Source organism: Chenopodium quinoa, unplaced genomic scaffold (genome assembly GCF_001683475.1).
Source record: "Chenopodium quinoa cultivar QQ74 unplaced genomic scaffold, ASM168347v1, whole genome shotgun sequence".
Classification (NCBI taxonomy): domain Eukaryota; kingdom Viridiplantae; phylum Streptophyta; class Magnoliopsida; order Caryophyllales; family Amaranthaceae; genus Chenopodium; species Chenopodium quinoa.
Window position 1 is genome coordinate 380,882 of NW_018745311.1, and position 21,885 is coordinate 402,766.

Genomic DNA, 21,885 nt, shown 5'->3' on the forward strand with positions numbered 1-21,885 from the left:
AGCAATGTTCCACCAAAAAGGGAGCTGCTCTCTGCGACGAATTTCATCCGGAGGGATGCCGCCGGACGCCTGCTATTATGTTGGGACAGGTCGTATTAGTTTAATTTTAAGGGAGGATCAGTCGGCCTGGCGCCTGGGCTGATCATCGGGCCTGTGGCCTTGGTTAGTTCTCGGCGAACGTAGGTGCTAAGTAAGAAGAGGGCAGCCGCTTGTTTAGGCACATGGTCGGCCTGGCCCTAATCTTTTTTAGCTAAGTATAAGGGGGTGGTTGTCTGTTTTGGAAACTGTCGTCCCTCTTCTATGGAGAGTGGCCGACTGTATGTCTAGACGGCATGCCCCTCTGGTTGAGTAAAATAACCAATGGAGAGTAGCCGCCCATAAAGGTACAGGCGGCATGCCCCTTTGAAGATAAAGAGTAAAATACTCAATGGAGAGTAGCCGACTATAAAGGTACAGGTGGCATGCCCCTCTGAATCAGTATCAAGTATTGAAATCATTTCAAGTGTTAGAGCATATGGATCACCTAGTTCCCTTCCACAAAGGATGGATGGTATTATTAATGAGAGTCGGCTGCTTTCATAGCTACGAGACTTCATTGTATAGGGGGTCGGCTAGTATTCGTGCCACTTTTCTTGCCTGATAGACTGTCATGCAAACAAGTGGAGGTAATCCACGAAGAAAGATGGTCTTCAATAGAGTGCCGCATATGCTGCCTGGTTTAATAACCTTAGGCAACATTTTTTAGGGCATCTTATACTTTTTTATTTTTTATTTTTTTTTATCATAATAATGATTGAGGTCGCCTAAACCAAGGCTACGAAACCATGATAATCAGACCACCAGACATTCGGCATGCCGCTTGCTTTCATTTGGCAAGACATCCAATCTTCTCAGCTTCAAAATCACGATGCATGATCATGATGATGTTGGACTTAGCATAATGATGCTAGTTGTACTCGTACCCATGATAATTTTCTTGATGATAATTTCTTTCGTGTAATAGCCGGTTGTTTAGAGCTGGCAGGCCGGGTGCTTAGTAGTTGGGTTGGGGCCGGCTGCCGCCTGCTGGCTTTGAGGAACGATGCCTAGGAGCCGGTTGTTCAAGCATAGGTGTCATAAAGCTGGCTGTATTGAGGCAGTTGGGAGCCTTGTATTTTGATGCCTGCTTTCATTAGTTTAGCGAGGACACTAGGTGTAGTTAAACAGCCAAAGGCTTGACTAGCTAGGTGCATCTCTATGCTCAACCACTAATGCCGGCTGTAGCCTAAGGCCGGCATGGCTTGTGCGGGCGCCTCAATGGTGGACTGGCAACGAGGGCCGCCTATTCTAAAAATTTACAAACGACTTCTCAAATTCAGGCGTCCATACCCATCTTGTGTATCCAGCCATGCATAACATTCTCTCGTTCTCGCATATGCTGCTTTATTAGAGCTAGCTTGAAGTTCGACATTGAGATATCGTCTTGCACATTCTCAAACAAGGATCTTTTTGGTGTTAAACGGTTTCGGACACCATTAATAACCAAGGTGCGCAGCCGGCAACCGAGAGTTTGAGTTCAACATTTTACTTGCATTTTACTTTAGTTTGAGTTTGAGCTCATGCCTTTTCAACCAAGTGTCGACTGTTTTAGGTGAGTCGGTGTACTTAACACATGCACCTGGCTGGGGCTGGGCTGAACGCAATCGGCTCTCAGCAATTTAGTTGGTAAGCTAGGCAAGTGATACAATTGGTGATAAGGCCGGTTTATTTTGCCATGATGTGTCGGCTGTCCTCATAGCGTTCTTGCCAATTATATATTAGCCGCTGTTCATTAAAGAGTGTCGGCATCTGGCTGCTCCCACAAGGTGAGTTTACTCGCCCATTGCCATATCTAGATGGTCTTCATACACTAAGTGTGAACGGTACACACTCAATCATACGCTTGTCGCTTGTATTAATCACCATAATGGTTATTGATGGTATGATGCTGCTGCTTGTATGAGAGAAAGGGGGGTTTGTTAGCTTCTCTTGATGGCTTAACAGCTGGTGGTACAGTGCTTCCCCTACATACATACAGCCGCCTAGCCGCCTACTTTGTACATACACACGAACTCATTCGACTCGGCATTTAGAGTCGCTTGTTCTTGGAGTGGTGTTTGATATTCTGTTGTTTGCCCATGATACTTCGAGATTCAAGAATCACTTAGCTTGAGGTTACATGTGGAGCATGCCGGCTTCGTTCATGGTTACGAGGACTTGTTTGTTAGCGTCGTACCGCAATCGGCTTTAGGAGTGTTACACAAACGCCATTTCTTCAAATTCATCTAGCTTTCTCAAGGCTATCCTCATTTATCACCGGCTGTTTGATGGCTCGGATTAGGCTGGCTGTTTTGCGGCCGTGTTGTCAAACACCTTATACTTGATGCTATACGTACACTTGATGCTAGTTGTTTAAATTTAACCAACCAAGCTATACGTACACTTGTTGCGTTTGTTGTGAAGGTCGCCTGCTTTAACATGGCTGGCTGCCTCTTGCTTGATAGCTTGAGGAACAATGCCTAGGTGCCGCTTAGGATACACAAGTGAGTTGCTTTCCCATCTAACTTTACACTTGTCTTTTCTCATAATGCAAGTAAGCTAGCTTCTCTATATAGAAAATGAAAGACGAATAGATAATGGACAAGCTTGTTCCACTAATTAATAAAATAGTTAATAAATTAGTGGAGCTTTGCCACCTGACATCATCCCCAAATTGAGTGGACCAGCTCATAAAGCATAGAAAATACTTGGGAATTAATGATGGCGTTTATGGTGTATTGGAGTGTGAAATTAGTTGGCTTTCGTTGCAAGTAGCACAGCCCCACTCAACAGATTTAAAGAAACAAGTCGCCCTTTTTTTTCTTTTTTTTTTTAATTCAAAATAATAATAATGATTTGATAATAATAATAGCCTACAAGCTTGACCATCCGACTCCTGTTGCACTTGTGTATGGCGTTTGTTGCACATGCGGGGCCGACTAGTTTTTATGGGATCCAGACCGACGGGAGGTGCCGCCTATCTGGCTCTCGTAATTTGATTGGGTATACCTAATGGAGGTATTATGAAGACTGTCTTGAAAATCGGTAGTAGTGGCCGACTCTGACAGTTGGTGATTCTTCTTTTGATCGATTATCATTCGAGCATCAGAGTATGTTTTCCTTGATCCATCTAGTTGAATAAGGCGGATGGGCTTCCTCTTCCCTAAAGAAGGGAAGCGGTACTTTGTTAGGTCGATCACTGGCGCCTCTCTCCCCTTAGGTCTAGGGTGAGTAGTCGCCTCCCGATCCTTTGCAGGTTCTTCCTCCCAGATTGGGAGGGTCTTCTGGCCGACTATTCCTTTGCAGGAACAGGCAGCCTTCTATTGTTCAAGTCTTGGATCTCTCCTTTGAAACTACTCATGAGGGCCATGAGTTCATTCCTAGTTATGGGGGCAGATCCCTCGGTCGCCTGTTGATGATCAGGTGGCGGGCCGGCTGGTTTACTAGATTTAGCCAGGTAGTCTCCCCGTTCCCTCCTTTCGATGGGACGGGTGCGTCGAGCTCTGAGGGACCCGTCAGGGGCCGTGTGAGTCTCAACTTCATATTCTTCGTCGTTATCCTAGTCTGATTGGACCAGGGGGTCGTCCATGGAACGCTTCTCACTTAGAACCGGTACAGACTATGATACCATCTCGAAAGTACTCTCCCCACAGACGGCGCCAAAATGTTTCGGGGTTTTCTGATGTCCTGCGGGAGAGTTACAATTCCGGGACTGGTATCCTTGCGCCTGTACCTGCAAAACAACGGAGACTCCTTGTGGTGGGAGCTCCGCCTCCAACGGTCAAGTTAGTACTTGTTTGAGGAGTAAAAAATGCGGAAAGTAAAGGTGGGAGATCTGGTTCCTCTAGGGGAGGAGTGATCAATGTGTTTAGACTTCTCTAGGTGAGAGTCATCAATTGCTGAATCCCCTTTAATGAGGATTAATTAAGTATTTATAGTCTTGAGAAGCGTGCCAATCCTAGGTTTAGGTTAACCAGGGCAAATTGGGCTTCTCTTGGACTTTGGGCCTTGGTGGCCATTTTGCCTATTTGGCATATGGGAGGCCACGTGGAGTGGCCTGATTAGTCCATATTGGACCTCTTAGGGTGACAAGTGGCGGACGCTGATTGGCCCACGTGGTGGACACGTGGCAGGTCCGGATTGGTCCATTTGTCATGGGTAATTTTTACCCTAAACAACAGCCATGTCCATTAAAAATGCTTCCCCTTTCTTTGTTGTTCGAGGCAGAATGGTTTTATTCACTAAATTGAACAACAACTTGTTCAATGGTCTTAAGTCATTGTGACTCATGATGTTCTTCTCCCTTTTTCCTCCAAGGGCTTCAACTATGTCACCACTCAAATACTTTCCAACTTTTACAGTGGCCTTCCCTTTGATGTAGGTCTCATATCCAGCAATAGGTGTTTTCAGAATTTTGCCTAGGGTTTCAACATTGAATTTAATTTTTACCCCATCAATTTCACTAGATATAACTCCCAATTTTACTTTAAAATTCTGACAAAACTCAGACATAGCAATTGGGTACATGTAGTTATTAGAGGCTTTAGACAACAAATATTCCCTACCTTGGAACTTAATCAAATCAAGAAATTCTAGGAACCTAGCTTTTCTTCACCAATTCAAATCAATGTGATGACCTACAACATACCTTCCTGCTAGCGAATCAAGCTCAGCTTGATCAATGATCTCTTCATCTTCTTTCTTCTTAGAATTTTCTCCCTCCGAGTCCTCTAATTTTTCAACAAAATCCTCAACTTCTTGAATGTGTTCCTCAATTGTCTTTCTCTTCTCTTTCATCTCCTTCCACTCTTTCAACTTTTGAAGAACTGAGTCAGAAGTGAATTCCTCTGTTTCTACAGGTTTAGGGTTTTGAGATGGAGAGGATAGATCAGGTTTGGCTTGAGGTTCTTTGTAGGACACTAAGGGAAGAGATGACACTTCTTCTTGTTTCTGGTTTTGGAGGTTGTAAGAGCTTTTGGAGGAGCTAATTGAAGTGATGATAACTGTGGTTATGTCATGAAGGGTTAGAAGTTTGTAGAAGGTTTTTCATAGTGGGTAATTTTGATTTGACAGTGATGATGTAAAGGTGGGTGAATATTCCTTTTATAATAAATGAAGCGGTGTAAGGGATTTTAAGGGATTTCACTATTCAGTCATTAATTGAACAAATTCAATTAATTTTCTAAATTTTAAATTAACAGGATGAATTTGCCAATATCCTTTTCTTTCCAAATTCATTTAATTTCCAAAAAAAAAACTTTCTAAAAATAAAACCGCACAATTGGAACACGCTTTCTACACATGTGCAATGTACATAATTAATAGCTTACACAATTAAGAGTTTTAATGAACTTACCTCTAGTGATTAACAACGTGACACTTCCGTTATGTTTAGCACACCAAGATTGTGCTAAATGCTCTTTTAGCTCTATTTACATTATTTTTGACTTTGCCATATATTGGAACTTAAAAAGCAATCAATTCAGCTTGATCATCCCATGTTCCAATCTCAATTTCTCAAAATCTTTCTCTGCTCAAGGGCTTGGTTAGAATATCTGCAATTTGATTTTCAGTATGACAAAATTCTAACTTAATATTCCCTTGCTCCACATTATCTTTTAAAAAGTGATGCCTAATAAGGATATGTTTTACCTTTGAGTGTTGAACTAGATCCTTAGAAATACATATAGCACTGGTATTATCACAGTAAATAGGCACACATTCAAAAATAATACCAAAATCTCTAACTTGTTTCTTTATCCAAAGTACTTGTGAACAACATGCTTCTATTGCCACGTACTTAGCCTCAGTTGTAGACATTGCAACTATGTTGTGCTTCTTGGAACCCCAAGAAACTAAACAAGGTCCTAAAAACTGTACCATACCTAAAGTGTTTTTTTTATTGACCAAATCACCTGCATAGTCAGCATCATTAAAGCCATTTAAATCAAAGAAGTCATTTCTAGGATAGAAGAGACTCAAATCATCATTTCCTTTCAGGTATCTAAGGATTCTCTTTACTTCTTTCAAGTGAGACTCCTTTGGATTTTCTTGGAACCTGGCACACAAATCTACACTAAAAGATATGTCAGGTCTACTAGTTGTTAGATAAAGTAAAGAACCTATCATACTTCTATACATAGATTGATCAACACAAGTTCCAGTTGGATCTTCATCTAATCTGGTTGCTATACCCATTTGAGTGTTATTAGTCTTAGCATTATCTAGCTTGTACTTCTTGATCAATTCCTTGATATATTTTTGTTGGTGGATTGTGATTCCTTCTTCAGATTGCTTTATTTGCAATCCGAGGAAGAAGTTTAATTCTCCCATCATGCTCATTTCAAATTATACACTCATAAGGCCAGCAAAATACTTGCACAAAGATTCATTAGTTGCATCAAATAAATTATCATCTACATAAATTTGTACAACTAATATGTCAGTTCCATTTTATTTTAAAAACAAAGTTTTATCAATTTTACCACGTTTAAAACCATTTTGCAATAGGAACTTAGACAATCTTTCATACCATGCTCTAGGAGCTTGCTTCAGCCTATAAAGAGCTTTGTCAAGCTTATAGACATGGTTTGGGAACTATGGATTTTCAAATCCGGGAGGTTGTTCACATATACTTCTTCATTTAACAATCCATTTAGAAATGCACATTTAACATCCATCTGGAACAACGTGAATTCCATATAAGCAGCAAAAGCAATAAGTAAATGAATAGCCTCTAACCTGGCCACTGGTGCAAATGTTTCTTCATAGTATATTTCTTCTTGTTGATTGAAACCTTGAACAACAAGTCTTGCTTTGTTCCTGACAATAGTACCGTGCTCATCTAGCTTGTTCCTAAACACCCACATTAGACATATAGTCTACTTATCCTTGGGTTTAGGTTCCAGATGCCAAACTTTATTTCTTTCAAACTAATTTAATTCATCTTGCATAGCATTAATCCAGTCTGCAACAGTTAAAGCTTCGACATAGTTCTTAGGTTCCATAGAAGAGAGGAATGCATAGAATGCCCTAAGCTGAGATCTAGTCTAAGTTCTTTTTGTTATATCACTCATGATTGTATCCACATGATGTGATTTCTGATATTTCCATCGCTTTGGTGTAAAGTCCTTGACTGGATATAACCTTTCCTGATTATTGTTGACTGGTTCTTCTATAGGAACTTGGTCTTGAGTCTCGGTTAGAACTTCAACAGGATATTCCTCAATCTAATCTTGATTGTGTTCTTGAGTTGGAGTTCCTGGTGCATTTTCCATTTCAGGTTCTACATTTGCTTCTGGATTCATTTCTTCTACATTTTCAACTTGCTGCTTCTGCAATGATGTTGATTCCTCATCTGGATCTGGCTTGCACACAAGTCCAATTTCAAAATCATCATCACAATCTTGTACATCATTTAACTGTTCAGTTTCATCAAATATGATATGTACAGATTCCTCAACACACATTGTTCTCTTATTATAAACTCTATAGGCTTTACTATTTGAGGCATATCCTAAGAATACTGCCTCATCACAACGTTCATCAAACTTTCCCAAGTTCCTTTTACCATTGTTATGAACAAAGCATCTACATCCAAAAGATCTAAAATAAGAAATATTAGTCTTTATCCCTTTGATTAGTTCATAAGGAGTTTTGTTGGTGATGGCTCTAACAGATACTCTGTTAAGAATATAGCATGCTGTATTCACTGCTTCTGCCCAGATGTTCCTAGGCAGTCCACTTGAGATTAGCATTGTTCCGGCCATGTCTTCAAGGCTTCTATTCTTGCGTTTATCAACTCCATTCTACTGTGGAGTTCTTGGGGCAGAGAAGTTGTGATCCATTCCATGCTCAGTGCAAAATTCGTCAAACCTTGAGTTTTAAAATTCTGTTCCATGATCTGATCTAAAGTGAATTAGTGGATTACCTGTTCTTCTCTGTTCTTTCTTTACAAAGGCTACAAATTCATCAAATGTCTCATCTTTTCTAACAAGAAAGAAAACCCAAGTAAACCTTGAAAATTCATCAACAATAACCATTACATATCTCTTACCACTTCTACTTTGGATTCTCATAGGACCACATAGATCCATACGAATAAGTTCCAAAGGTCTTTTGGTACTTACCATTTTCTTGGATTTGAAAGAAATCCGAGTTTGTTTTCCTCTAACACAAGCATCACACACTTTGTCATACAGGAACTTAATGCAAGGAAGTCCTTCCACAAGTTCCTTAGATCTAAGCTTATCCAGTAAATTAAATCTTGCATGGCCAAATCTCTTGTGCCATAATAGAGGATCATCCTCAATAACACTGAGACATGTTAAATTGTTGTTAGGAACTTTGTTAAGATCAACAACATCTGTGTTCCCTTTACGAGTTCCTTCTAAAATAATGTTCCCAGTGTCATAGTGAGTGATTCTGCATTTATTAGAAGTAAAGCTTAAAAAGTTACCTTTGTCACAAAATTGTGAAATACGTAACAAGTTGTGTTTAAGACCCTCATCCAAGAATACATTATCAATAGCATGGGAACTTGACCTTCCTACTTTGCCAAAAGAAATTATATCTCCTTTCATGTTATCACCAAAGGTCACAGTTCCCCCGTAGTAGGCATCCAGTGAGAGAAACCCCTCGGGGGGAGCTTTCCGGCTGGTTTAGTTAGATGGGTGAACAAATCTAGATTTATCTCCAGTCATGTGCTTAGAACAAACACTGTCCAGGTACCAAGTGTTGTTCCCCCTCACTGGAACCTGCATGAAGAATCAAACATTAGTGTTAGGAACCCAAGTTTCCTTGGGAGCCTATGTAACATGAGTGGGATTATTTTTCATAATCCAAATATGTTCAACATGTTTTTCATTTTTATGTGTACTCTTTTCTTTCTTAGGACTCTTAACCTGTTTATGTCCTGTATTGCCACAGAAATAACAAACAATACTACTAAGCAGGTCAACATACTTCTTTTCCTTTTGGAACTTCTTTTTGAAACCCAAACCTTCTAGTCTTTTGGTTTGAGCTTTAGTGATCCAATCTAGAACTCTGTACTCTATAGGTTGTTTGCCTATCCTAGATTTCTCAAGTTCCCCCTCAAATCGTTCCTTATCCGATCTTGGATCTTCCAAATCAGATTTTAGTTTTTCAAAATTCGGATATTGTACAAGTGGAGGAATTTCATAATTAGGAGCATCAAGAAAGAGTTTCATCAAGGACAGTTCCACATTTAAAATTATATTATCATGTTTCAATCTGTCTACAGATTCTTTCAAATAATTATTATCATCAAACAGACTAAAGAACTTATATTGAATATCAAATTTCATATTGTCAACCCACTCACTGTTTTCTTTAAAAGTTACCAAAGCTTCATCACTTTTTTGTTTATCTTTATATAATTCCTTTAATTCTTCTTGCATATCCAACACAACACATATCAAATTATCTCTAGAGAAATGTTTTAAATCTTTTTGAGAAAACCATACCTCAGATTCCAATTCCTTCAGTTTTTCCTTTTCATCTGTTTTTTCCATCAAACATAGATAGGCAGTTCCTCTAATGGTTGGTCCTCTTCTTCCTCTGAATCTGAATCTCCCCAGGCAGCTAGCATAGCTTTCTTCACATTGTCTTTGGTGAATTAAGGTTTATAGACTCTTGACTCCTTGGATTGCTCCTTGCCTTTTGTCTTTCCTTTATCACCATCCGGTACTAGACAATCCTTAATGAAATGATCTTTAGACCCACACTTGAAACAAGTTGTGTTCCTGGAACTTGTGTACTTCTTGTTCCTGTCAAACTTTTTGTTGTTCATCATCTTTTTAAACATTCTTACTAGCAATTCCATCTCTTCCTCATCAACTTCTAATTCCTCTTAGTCTTGAGCCTTAAGAGCAAGACTCTTGTTCTTAGAACTATCCGTGTTGGAACTCGGGTGAAGTTTATGAGTCATCAATGATCCAGCTAGTTGTTCCATGTTGAACTTGGTTAAGTCTTTAGCTTCCTACATGGCAGTAACCTTTAATCTCCAGCGTTCATCTTGTGGTAGGCTCCTTAAGATCTTCCTTGCCTGTTCATCAATAGGAATGTGTCTGCCAAGGGAATTCCATTCATTAATAATATCATTATTGAACCTAGTAAACATTTCCTCTATAGATTCCTTAGATTGCATTTCAAACCTTTCATATCTAGACATTAATAATTCAATCTTAGAACGTTTTACCTCATTAGTACCTTCATGAGTTACCTCTAGTAGATCCCAAATTTGTTTAGCAGACATGCATCCCATGGTACATTATGTTCATGAGGTCCAAGTCCACAATGTAAATACTTTATAACTAAAGCATTTAATTCAAGTTTCTAATAATCTTATTTATCATAATCAGAAATAAGTTTAGGAGCTACCTCGTTCTTTTCATTGGTTGAGGTAATTTCAAAATCACCATATTCAATAACACGCCAAACTTGGTAATTTTCAGCCTTGATGAAGATCTCCATCCTGTTCTTCCAGTAGGTGTAAAACTTACCGTTGAACATGGGCGGACGTTGGGCGGAATAACCTTCTTCAAGTTTCTCCTTGTAATTCATCTCTCCAGGAACTTACTCAGCAAAGTTATCTGCATACACGTCAGAACCTTGCTCTGATAACAATTGTTAGTTGAGACGATTAATACAAGTGGGGGGTGAATTGTATCGAGTTCTTAATAGCTACTTTTGCAGAATAATAAAACAATGCATATAGGAACTTGCAAGGACACACAGATTTTATGAGGATACCTTCCAAGGCCCAACTGGAAGTAAAAACCTCGACCCTACCTTAGGGATTTCAAACACAACCCACTTCACTATAATAGGACAAACACCAAGTTACAACCTATTAAACACGGACCTTTATTCACAAGTTCCACACTTGCTACTCGATAGGACCCTATCCTACTGAATCTAAGCACCACACTTCGATTCACTCGTACTGCCAAAGTACAAAATTCTCAGCTTCACACTAGAAGCTTACACAATCTGTATGCGATGTAAAAATAACAAACTCACCCAAATAACCCAACCAGTACAAATGTATGACACCTAGTATATGATAGGCAAGATATGCACGAAATCTAAAATTAATATGATAAGTTCGAAGCTTGGTAAACTTACTTTATTACTGCTCAGTGATTTCTCTATGCATAAACTCACAAAAACCATAAACCATTTCGATTTCTACTATTTATACAAGTATGACTTGTATATCAAGTAGGTTTTCTAAAAGATAAATAAGTTAACTTAACTTATCTTTAAAATACGGTTTTATATAAATCATATATGAAGAAAATAATTTAAAAACAATAATATAGAAAGATATTGTTAAAAAGAATCATATCTTTTAACAAACCGATTTTAAGAAATAAAACATTTTAGAAAATCTTTTCTAAAATCATCTTTTATATTTTCCTTATTAATTTATTTACCAAGCAAACTTGCCACGCTTCTAATAAATCTTGTGCATTAACCTACTTAACAATTAACAATAACCTAGAAGATAAAAACCTTAGCTAAATTAAATTGCTGCGTCGCGCTTCTATACAGGTAGGTTACTTGGGCTCCGCGCAGACTAAGTTCCTTCAGGGACCTTAGCTTGCTGACTTCAAGTTCCTATTAGGGAACGTTCTTGTTAGGGAACTCAGTTCTTGCTAGAGAACTCTTCTTCTTTTTTGTTTTACTTTTTGTATAAAGATCTCCTCATTTCTTCTTAGTTCCAGTTACTTCTTCCATCACCATGATCAACTTCACCTAAACTAATCAAACACTTGAAAACCTTTATTAAATGAGTTTGCTTTAGTTTAAGTTCCTCATCATCAAAACCATTAAGCTTTAACACAGGTGTACACTGCTAATCAATCGCATGAGTCGACAACTCGTTGGAAAGAACCGAGTACAGACAAGACTTCTCATACAAATGGAGGGTTGCTACAAGGCGGTCCCCCACAAGGAAAGCTGACGGCGCAGGCTGACTCGAGAAATCCCGAAGAGCCGCCAGCTAGGGACTGATCCCCGAAAGCTCCACCACCTTCTTTACCACGTCGGGTAAAATCTCATAACAACCCCTCAAGTCACTCGAGCTGTACAAACGCATGTTGGGCTCACTCTAACAAACATATGAAAATAATACGGTTACGGCTTGTGTTGAGAAAAAAGAGAAAAACAAAACACGGAGACACAAAACACTCACTATGCCACGCCAATTCCTAATCGAGACGTGATGGTCTAGGTCCCACTTAAGGACCCGAGGGCCCTAGTTAGGAGGAGCCTCCCAGACCACATCCTCCTGGCGACGATGATCAACTACGGTGCGTCGCTCCCGAACCTCCTCACGAGGACGTGTCACCCTCTTTTAAGGGATAACTACTTCGTTAGGAACAAGAGCTCCCAAATCCTTCACGACATCGATGAATGGAGGGGTATCCATGCTATAAACAGGATAAAGTTCCCTATTAGTTTATTTCTTAAAAACTAGGACTAAGATAAACATGTTTTAGACCCATTTCGGCAGCATAACGGCTACCAAAAGAACATAACACAAAAATTGAATGCCACCCATGCTTGGGGGGCTACGGTACTTGTAGTTAAACTTAGTAAACGGGGGATTTTAACACCCACAAAAGTCATCCTATACTAGTTTCAACTAAAGCATTCAAGAGATTATATTCCTAAATCTCACAGAATCAAATATTTTTAGGCCAATAATAATAACAAAAACATAATTGTCGTCTACCAAACAATTTTGAGGTTCGAACATGGCAAAAACAAGCTAAGAGTATACTTCGTGCCATTTTTCGGATTCAAAATTTTCAAAACATGATTCGTGAAAGTAATACTAATTCTAATTCTATAATTTCCTTCATCATAAAGAAATTATAACCAACATGAGCAAGCAAAACAACACAAATCGAACTAAAATCGAAGAAAAATGAAAAAAATGCACTTGAACGAAGAAATGCTCATGCAAGGTTCTATATTTAACCATTTTTCATGAAAATTGTTGCAAAATGATCCATAAACATAGCATAATAACATGGAACAAACAATTTCAAGAAAAAGGAACCGCATTAAAAACCCCAAAATTTGAATTTTGGGGTTTTACGGTTCGAAAATCACCCAAATTCAGCCAAAAAAACGAATAAAAACTAATAAATACTTACATTGGATTGTGGAAAATATGAATGTGGGATGAAACCTACATCCTTTAGCTTCAAAAATGAAAGAAATCCGAGCTTTTTAGAGAGATAAAGAAGCAAAAATGGTGAAGGAAGGAGAGAGAGTGCGAAATGAGAAATCACGCTCAGCGATTTTCTTTTTGTTGATTTAAATGTCGCGCGCAACTAAAGAAGTTGTGCGTGACAGACCAGCGCAACTCAGAACGATGCGCGCGCCTGGCCAGCGCGACCCACTAAGTTGCGTGTAGATATTGGTCACATAAAAGACCAATTTTGAATTTCGATCCGTTTGATTAATTATTAACGGTTTTTGCTCGTTATTACACGTAACGGCTCATAAATTATCGAGATTTCTTTCAATTGCTTTGCATTTTGTAGTTTGTTTTCTTTTTTATAGTTTTTTGCATCATCCTGCATGCACACATGTGCTTTGTGCCTTCCCTAAGCATACGTTTTGAACGTTTTTCGTAAGAGTGTCTTAAGACGTTCCGTGGTGGTGCTTTACGTAAAAGCTCCCGTAGACAAGTTTGTAATTTTGTTGTACTGACTTTATTAATGTCCGGTCTTTTCTTCCTTTTTCACGTCCAAAGAAAAAAGGATGGCGTTATCATACAACGTAAAATTGTAAGGCATTATCATACAGCGTAAAAATGTATGGCTTAGGTGTTGCGTAAAATTACACTTCTTCCCAGCTTTCACAAGATCTACCTCTCGTAACTAAAGGGTAGAATTACTTTACTTTAGATGTTAGCTCACGAGTTGACAGGCGCGCCGAACCATTCGAGAACAGACACTTCTTGATTGGAAGCAAATACGGTAGTTAGTGAGCTTACTGGCTTACCGGACAGTTAGGGTGTACTCATCTTGTTGACAGTTAGGGTGTACTCATACAAGCAAATTGTCGCATCTATGTAGGCACGTGCCCCCAGTCTTGAGACACGTGTACTCATCTTGTGGACAAAACTGCAGATAAAGTTGCCAATTTTCTACTCTCTCACTAGAACCGAGTATTGCGTTTTGAAAAGCGAATTGTAAAGAAATTTATTCCGGATGCGAAAGCCGAAACATTTAGGCTTCGAAAGCCGAAACACTCTTTTATTATCGAGGGACTTTACCCAACGATGACAAGACTGAGAGGACATCATCCCCTTTAATCCTTTGTAAATCGATTTCTTCTCATGACATGACATCACCAAGAATACCTTTACTTGTAAAAGTGTTCTACAATTGCACATGATCAATCTAGATTCTTTAGCGCATTAAGACTAGAATGTACTATTTTCTAACCTTAACAACTATTTGTCTCAAGCATTTAGCAAACCAAGGACTACTTCGACATCCTTAAACATTTCTGAAAGATTCTCTATTCTTTGAGAACTTTGCAGAAAAAGTCTCGGATTTATTTCCTTGGCTACTTTGATCCACGTCTATCCTTGACTCAATCAAAGTAGGGGCTAACTATAGACATCTACTTTTGGCCTCCTATCCCGACAAGAAGTGCAATGGTGATAAATAAAACCATCTTCGTGTTGGATTAACGTGAAGAACACTTGTGGATTACTAATTGAATTGCAAGAACATAAAAATAAGCTAGCCTAACAAAAAAGCAAAAATATTAAGGTCCAATCAACTAAGACCGATCATAATTAGGCTTAAGCTCGAGCTTAAACCCTAATAATGACGGAATTAGAGGCGCCTAGGTTAAAATTGATGCTACAGCAGATAAATCCGCGCGCATCTCAATGAGTCGCGCTGGTCTGGCGCGCGTAACTCACAAGGTTACACGTAACACCCAGCGCAACCTCCAGAGATGCTCTTGCGAAAGATTTAGAATTTTATAAAAATATGAAATCAAATATTACCATAATACTACGCGCAAGACAATCGATTGCGCTGCCTATAGCAGCATAACTAATCCACTTGTGTTAGTCTGTCGCGCGCAACTCATTCAGATGCGTGCGACACCTGCTATGGCAGAATGCTCAAAACCCTAATTGTATCCCTTCCCTAAATAAGGGCTTAATACGAGGCTCAAACACATAGAAATTAACTTAAATTGCTGGCAGTAATATTGTGAACATGTGTGCAACCAAACCCTCTTATCCTAAACACTCATCCCTCTTAATCTTTGTTACTACCGTGGAGGTTCCCGAAGAAGAAGGAGTACATAGATGTTCTAAACAAAGAACTAGCAAAGAGAGGTGGTAAATTCCCAAGCATATAGATCAATCACCTTTTTTTAATTGTTTAAAAGGACTTTAATTAATTAATTAGTGTTGTTTGATCACTTTAAACAGATTTCTAATTAATCAATTTCACATAGTATCTTGCGTTAAAAAGAGTAGAATTGAATAAATAATTGTGAGTGATCACTTAAGTCAAGGCAAATCTTGTTTATTTTGTTCCTATCACGAACTTGAATTAAATAAAGAATAACAACTTTGCAATATAATTCCTACGTGATTAATGTGTGTAAATAAAATCAACTAACTTAGTTTTAGGTATCAGGTTGCATATATTGTTTGGTAATGAAATTGTGAAAAAGGAAGAGCTAGTAGAGGTCGTAACTAGGGCTAGAATAGCGATTCCTCCCTAAAAGGAACGTTATTTTAGTACCCTCGCTCCCGAACTCATTTCTGGTTTATGTAGACCAATTTGGGCATGGGTAAACTTATGATTCGTGCTAATTATCCCTTAAAATCTACTTAGGAGAAAGGCATGAACGAGGTTTATGAGTTTTCCTAAAACTCATTGGCGACACCTACTTGTTCCTTACAAAAAAGCGTGATAAGAGAACATTTATAATTCAAGGTCTCCCAAACAGTCAGGAATTCAAATCCTAATACACCCTAATAAGTGTAAAGTCCTAGGCTTTTAAAGGGCCATGGGCATCTAAGGAGAAGGATCCCCTATGATGGGAACACCCTCCTTACACCTTCCTTGTGCCCGTCTAGGGTAGAAGGATTCTCGTCCAGTGAAGGGCAGGCATAGTATTCTCCTTGGGATGTGAAGTCGGCTGCTTGTCTCTGACCAACTTCTTCCTCGCAGCTCGAGAAGACTTTTTGGCCGACTAACTCTTGCTAGAACCAGCCGTCTTTTTTTCATTCAGGTCCTTGATCTCACCCGTAAAAATTGTCATGAATTTAATGAGCTCGTCTCAGGTTACTAGAGCCTAACCTCCGGCTGCCCTGGTAGTACAAGGTGGTAGTCCGGAAGACCTACTGGTACTGGCTTCATTGTTTACTCGTTCCACCTTGTCTCTAGAACGGATGTGCTTGGCAATGAATAAGCCATCAGAGGCCACATGGGTTACGATATCCACATTGTGGTCGTCTTCTTGGTCCGTGAAGACCTCCCCATCAATCGTAGGACTATTGGGGTCTGACTGCTGACAGGGTAAAGTCGTATCCCCTAATCAAAAGTATTACCTAAGTCCTATAACTAATGCAGATAGGGAAGTAGGGTCGAATCCACAGGGAAACAAGTCTTTCTACTCCTAATTAATTATTATAATCTAAATTATCAAGGAAACCAAAGTTGTTGTAATTAAAGACTATTCTACGAAGAATATGATCAGAGAAAATAAAGTAGGGAGAAATTAAATATTAAAAGGCCTAGGGCATAGGATTACTAATAAACAATATTCCAGGGCAAATCATAATAAACAATCATCAATCATTGATTAATCAGATTATAAAGGGCTTTCGCTACGTATTATAATCACATAGTTAATTGACCGGTATTAAATCTCATATGTCGAATCTCGACTTAACCATTTATAATATAGTCCGCCTATTGAAACTAAGCCTAAACATCAATTCTCATCTGTCAAATCTCGAATTAATATTGATAAACTCATACAATAAAATCTGGCCAAACCTAATTGCATAACATTAAATCAATCAATAGGAAATTAACCAAGCATTGATAATCATCAATCACAAATTTACCCCTTCATATTATTTATTAGATCCCCATAAACCGTAGAAATAAAACTACTCAAGCATTATTAAATCTAAACTAATCAAATCAATAAAGCAAGACATAATGAAAGAATTAAATAAAATAACTGAAATTAAAAGAGAAGAAATTGTTACCAAAAGAAATCTGGATTAATGAATGTGATTAAAATAATGTTGAGAAAGAGTTTAAGAGAGAGAGAGAGAATATCCTAAGTAGAGAGAGAAAATCTAAAAGAGAAGGTGATCAAAAATTACGTACAAAAATCGTACTTAAACATCCCTACAACAAATCCTTAAACAAAACTAATCAGGTCCTTGGAAAAACACGCGCCCGATCGGGCGAAGGGCCACACGATCGGGCCTACCTTTTTTACTACGCACTTATTGATATGCTGCGCCCGATCGAGCCTACTCTCACTCGATCGGACGCGGCTTCTTCCTTGAGGCTACTTTGCGCGCCCGCCCGATCGGGCGTATGCTTGCCCGATCGGGCCCGGCTTCTTCTTCGAGGCTTGGATTTCGATTGGGCTCGATTCCTCGGCCCAATCTGGATTTCCTCATCGGGTCTTGATTACTTGATCCAATTGCCCGGTATCACATACCGAGCCCTTAATCACCGGCTCTCACCGGTCCCGGGCTTCAAGGATGGTCGTTTCCTCCTAACGCTCGTAGTTGCTTCGTAAAAAACCCAGAAAACGCTCCAAGTGTGCAATTTCCTACAAAACTTAAGCAAAACTACAAAAAACACTAGTGTAGACACCCATTTGTGTTTCCCCAAAACCAAACCCTGTGATGAGTACATTTCACGTTGAATAATAATCGAATGAAGCGAAAGTGTGGTAAGTTTAGTGTTGCGGATAGTTTTAATTTCTTTTCTCTTTTCTCTGTTTTTTGAAAACTTATTTTTTTAGAAAACAGCCAATCCAGTTTGGTTGGTCCATGATATGGGTCCAATAGTAGTGTAGTTGGATGGGGCTTGACAAGAGCTTTCCAACGATAAATTATAGACCCAATTCCGATGAATATTGAGGAAGTTATGGCCAATTTACCAAACTGGGCCCGGTTTGAGCCTTATATGCAGCCCAATGATCTAGAGGAGGGCCTAATATAGATTTATCATTCCTAATGCAATTAGGAATGGTTTTAGTCTTCTATATTCTTCTAGAAGGTTCTTTTCATTCCTAATTCAATTAGCATTGATAAATTGACTTTTATTGACTTTTCAAAGTTTTAATTAAAATCAAAGAGCATTTTTGAGGAAAAGATACGATTTTATCCTCCTGTACGGCAAAAATTATCTGATTTTAGAAAACGTGTCAAAAACAGGATTAGCGCCTAACGCCAGACATTGGCGCCTGGCGCTAGGCCTGGCGCCTGGCGCTAGGCCTGGCGCTAGGCCTGGCGCCTGGCGCTAGGCCTGGCGCCTAGCACTGGCATTGGCGCCTGGCGCTTGTGTTGGCGCCAGCCCTGTTTTAGGTGCGCCAGATGCTCTGTTTTGTAATTTTATCTTTTTGGCTGATTTCTCTATAAATAACGTATTAAAAACTCCGTTTTCATCCATTAATAACCGGCTTTTCAATTATATTCATCTACAACCAGTTTTCATTCGCATTCATCAATTTTCTCATTCTCTTCTAATCCATCTCTTTCTCTCTCTGTTTCTAAACTCGCTTTTACATATTTGAAGTTTCCTTCGCCCTAGACGTGAAAGGTTTAATTTCTGAGGGTTTGGTCCCAAATCTCTCTTTCAATTATTTGATTTAATTGTTTTGTTTTATTATTTTCCTTGAAGTTACTAACGTGTGTATTTTGTTATTAGAAAGAGGTAAGAGGCATCAAAAAAAGTACTTTAATTGATTTATTGATGTTATGATGTAGAACTAATGTTTATATTATTATTATGATATTCCTACAATCATGTCTAGGGTAGTTTTAATATCAAGTATGATTAAAAGTATGATGCCTTTTATGTTCTTCCTAATATTTATGATTGCTAGTATCATGTTAGGGTTAAAGATTTGATTTTTATTGCTTATTCACATGCTAGGGTTTGTTATTAATCTTGTTAGTATCACGCCTAGGATCTTGCTATTATTATGCTTTAATATTAACATGCACATGATTATGATTATAATTGTTATAGTTTATGATAATTATTTTGATTATTATTTTTATGATGATTATTATTATGTTGCTTGATATTTATATTGTTATTGCTTGATCACGCCTTTTATGCATGTTTAAAGGGAATTAGTACTTGTAATCACGCTTAATAAGATAATTAATAATCTTGTTTAGGGTTAATTTGATTATGATTTCAAGTGATCGCCAATAATAATTTATTTGTGCATTAAAATTCAACCAACATAGATAAACAGGTTTAGGGTTAATCCTATTGGTTGTATGTTAATTAAAAGCGCACATGAATACGATCAGAATAAAGTAGAGGCCTATTATTAGGGCAGGTTCAATCTCTTTTAGGTTGGATTTATACCTTCATCCCCGAACCCTTATTTGGTTCTAGACCTTATGGAGTTGACGATCTCTTGGATCGTTAAGGGGTGTAACCTTCACCCTGTGAACGGTTTACAAGTTCCTAAAACTTGTTGGCGACTCTTTTACTCTATCTTCTTCCCTTTTGGACGCCACCGTACTTTAGTGTATGATCACAGTGGGATTCAAGCTAGGGGTTAACGCTTGAATTTATTCCCTACTGAAGCTAAAGGAGGCTATCCAACATTTGATTGATAATAACAAGCTTCCCATACCTCCAGTTAACAGGAAGAGTGAGTGATGATAAGGGAAACAACAAAAGACAAGAGGCGAGCTTCAACGACAAGATTTCGTGTCCTCTTTTTTTCTATTTCTTTTTTATTTACCCTTTCCCCAATAAGTCTAGCATAGGCACCTTTTATTCTCCTTAGATTTATTTTGTAGGATCATTATATATTTTCTTTTAATAAAATGAGCATTTATTTCCATATATATGATCATTTCATTATACTGCATTAAAAAAAAAAAAAAAAAAAAAAAAAAAAAAAAAAAAAAAAAAAATCCATGTCCAATTAAGCACAAGGTATACCAATGATTTGAGGCACCCGTTGTAGCCACATCATATCTCCTTTCACCTTTCAAATATACAATCTTTTCTTCATAAACCACTTTGAGCCTCATTTAAACGATAGACCCTTCATTTTTCAACCTGCATCTACCTAACCTTGGGATGGGATGGTGTGTAACTTATGAAATTCTAAAAAAAAGCTTGAGTGAATTCAAAAAAGTAAAATAGCAAAAATAAGCAAAAATAAATAAATAAAGTGTACAAAAGGGCAAGTGTTCCAATGTCTTTGATTAAAAATATCTTTGATAAGAACACGTCTCAGATTGTGTCTCTTATCGAGTTCTCGGTACCGTGCCTAAGAAACATGAATGCCAAGTGAGTGATAGACCGCATGATCGGGATTGCCCACACTTATAAAAATGAAAAAAATGCCAAAGCAAAACAAAGAGCTAAAAAAGAGTAGCAAGCCTCAAGCATAAAAATATAAAGATTCAATAGTGAGGTTGCACACCTTGGGGGCTTATCTAGGGTCTTGAGCCTTTATCCTTTCTTCTTCAAACCTTTAGCCTAACCACGTTGTAACCCTTAAAAGACCTTTTTGAGGTATACATACACTTGTGCGAGGTTCGGCTAGAGCTACGTTCGGCCTGATTCCTAACGGATACGTTGGCAACCTCACATTAAGGTGCGGCCGTAATAAAAATGCATTCACATTCACACACTTACACCATAATCATATCAAGGGATTTCCTATGCTCATCCCTATTCACTTAGAGCTAGACTTGGGGGCTTGATCCCTACATCATTAGCTTACCTAGCCTAAGAGTCACCATCATTTGACTCTTTTCAATATATCTTTCCACACACTTAGCTCTTGAGGCCTAGCTTTAGTGTCACTTTCACACACCGCACAGATACATAACCAAATATACTTCCCTTAGGAACCTTTTGTCATGTAATCTTAACACAATGTTGAAGCATGCCTTGTCATATCAACATCACTCATCAATCATAATTGTCATTGCATCACGAAGTATGAAGTTCTTAGCCTCTGTGCCTAAGTTACCCAAATACTTTCATCATTGAGTCAATAATTGAGATAGCCTAGGATGAATTAATCCTTGCACCTTGAGAGATAGTATCAAACAACATTTGACTAAGCTCATTCAACATGCACCTTCAAAAACTTCGATTCTTTTTCGCATATTTCTTTTTTGGGAAAAAGTCGGTACCCTCCACAAAAATGACTGAAAAATTACAATGCACACACGGGTCACAAGTCACACGTGTCATTTTAGATCACTTTGAGTCGAGTCAACCTCGAGTCAATCACAGCGAGTCAAGATTATGCCTTGAGTCGTGTCGAGTCAATAAGTCAAGCGACGTTAAACCTTAGGTCAACCCTAAGATATTAAAAGAGATTGGAAAAGTTATATAGTCAAAAACAAATACAGGTGCAGCAGAATAGGGAAGACCCTACTCCAGCGCCAGACGACAACATCTAGCATCTGACAATAGCTTTTAGCGCCTGGCATTAGATCACAGTGTCTGGCGACAGAGTCAATTCTTGGCGCCAGAGATATTTTAGAAGCAACAGAGC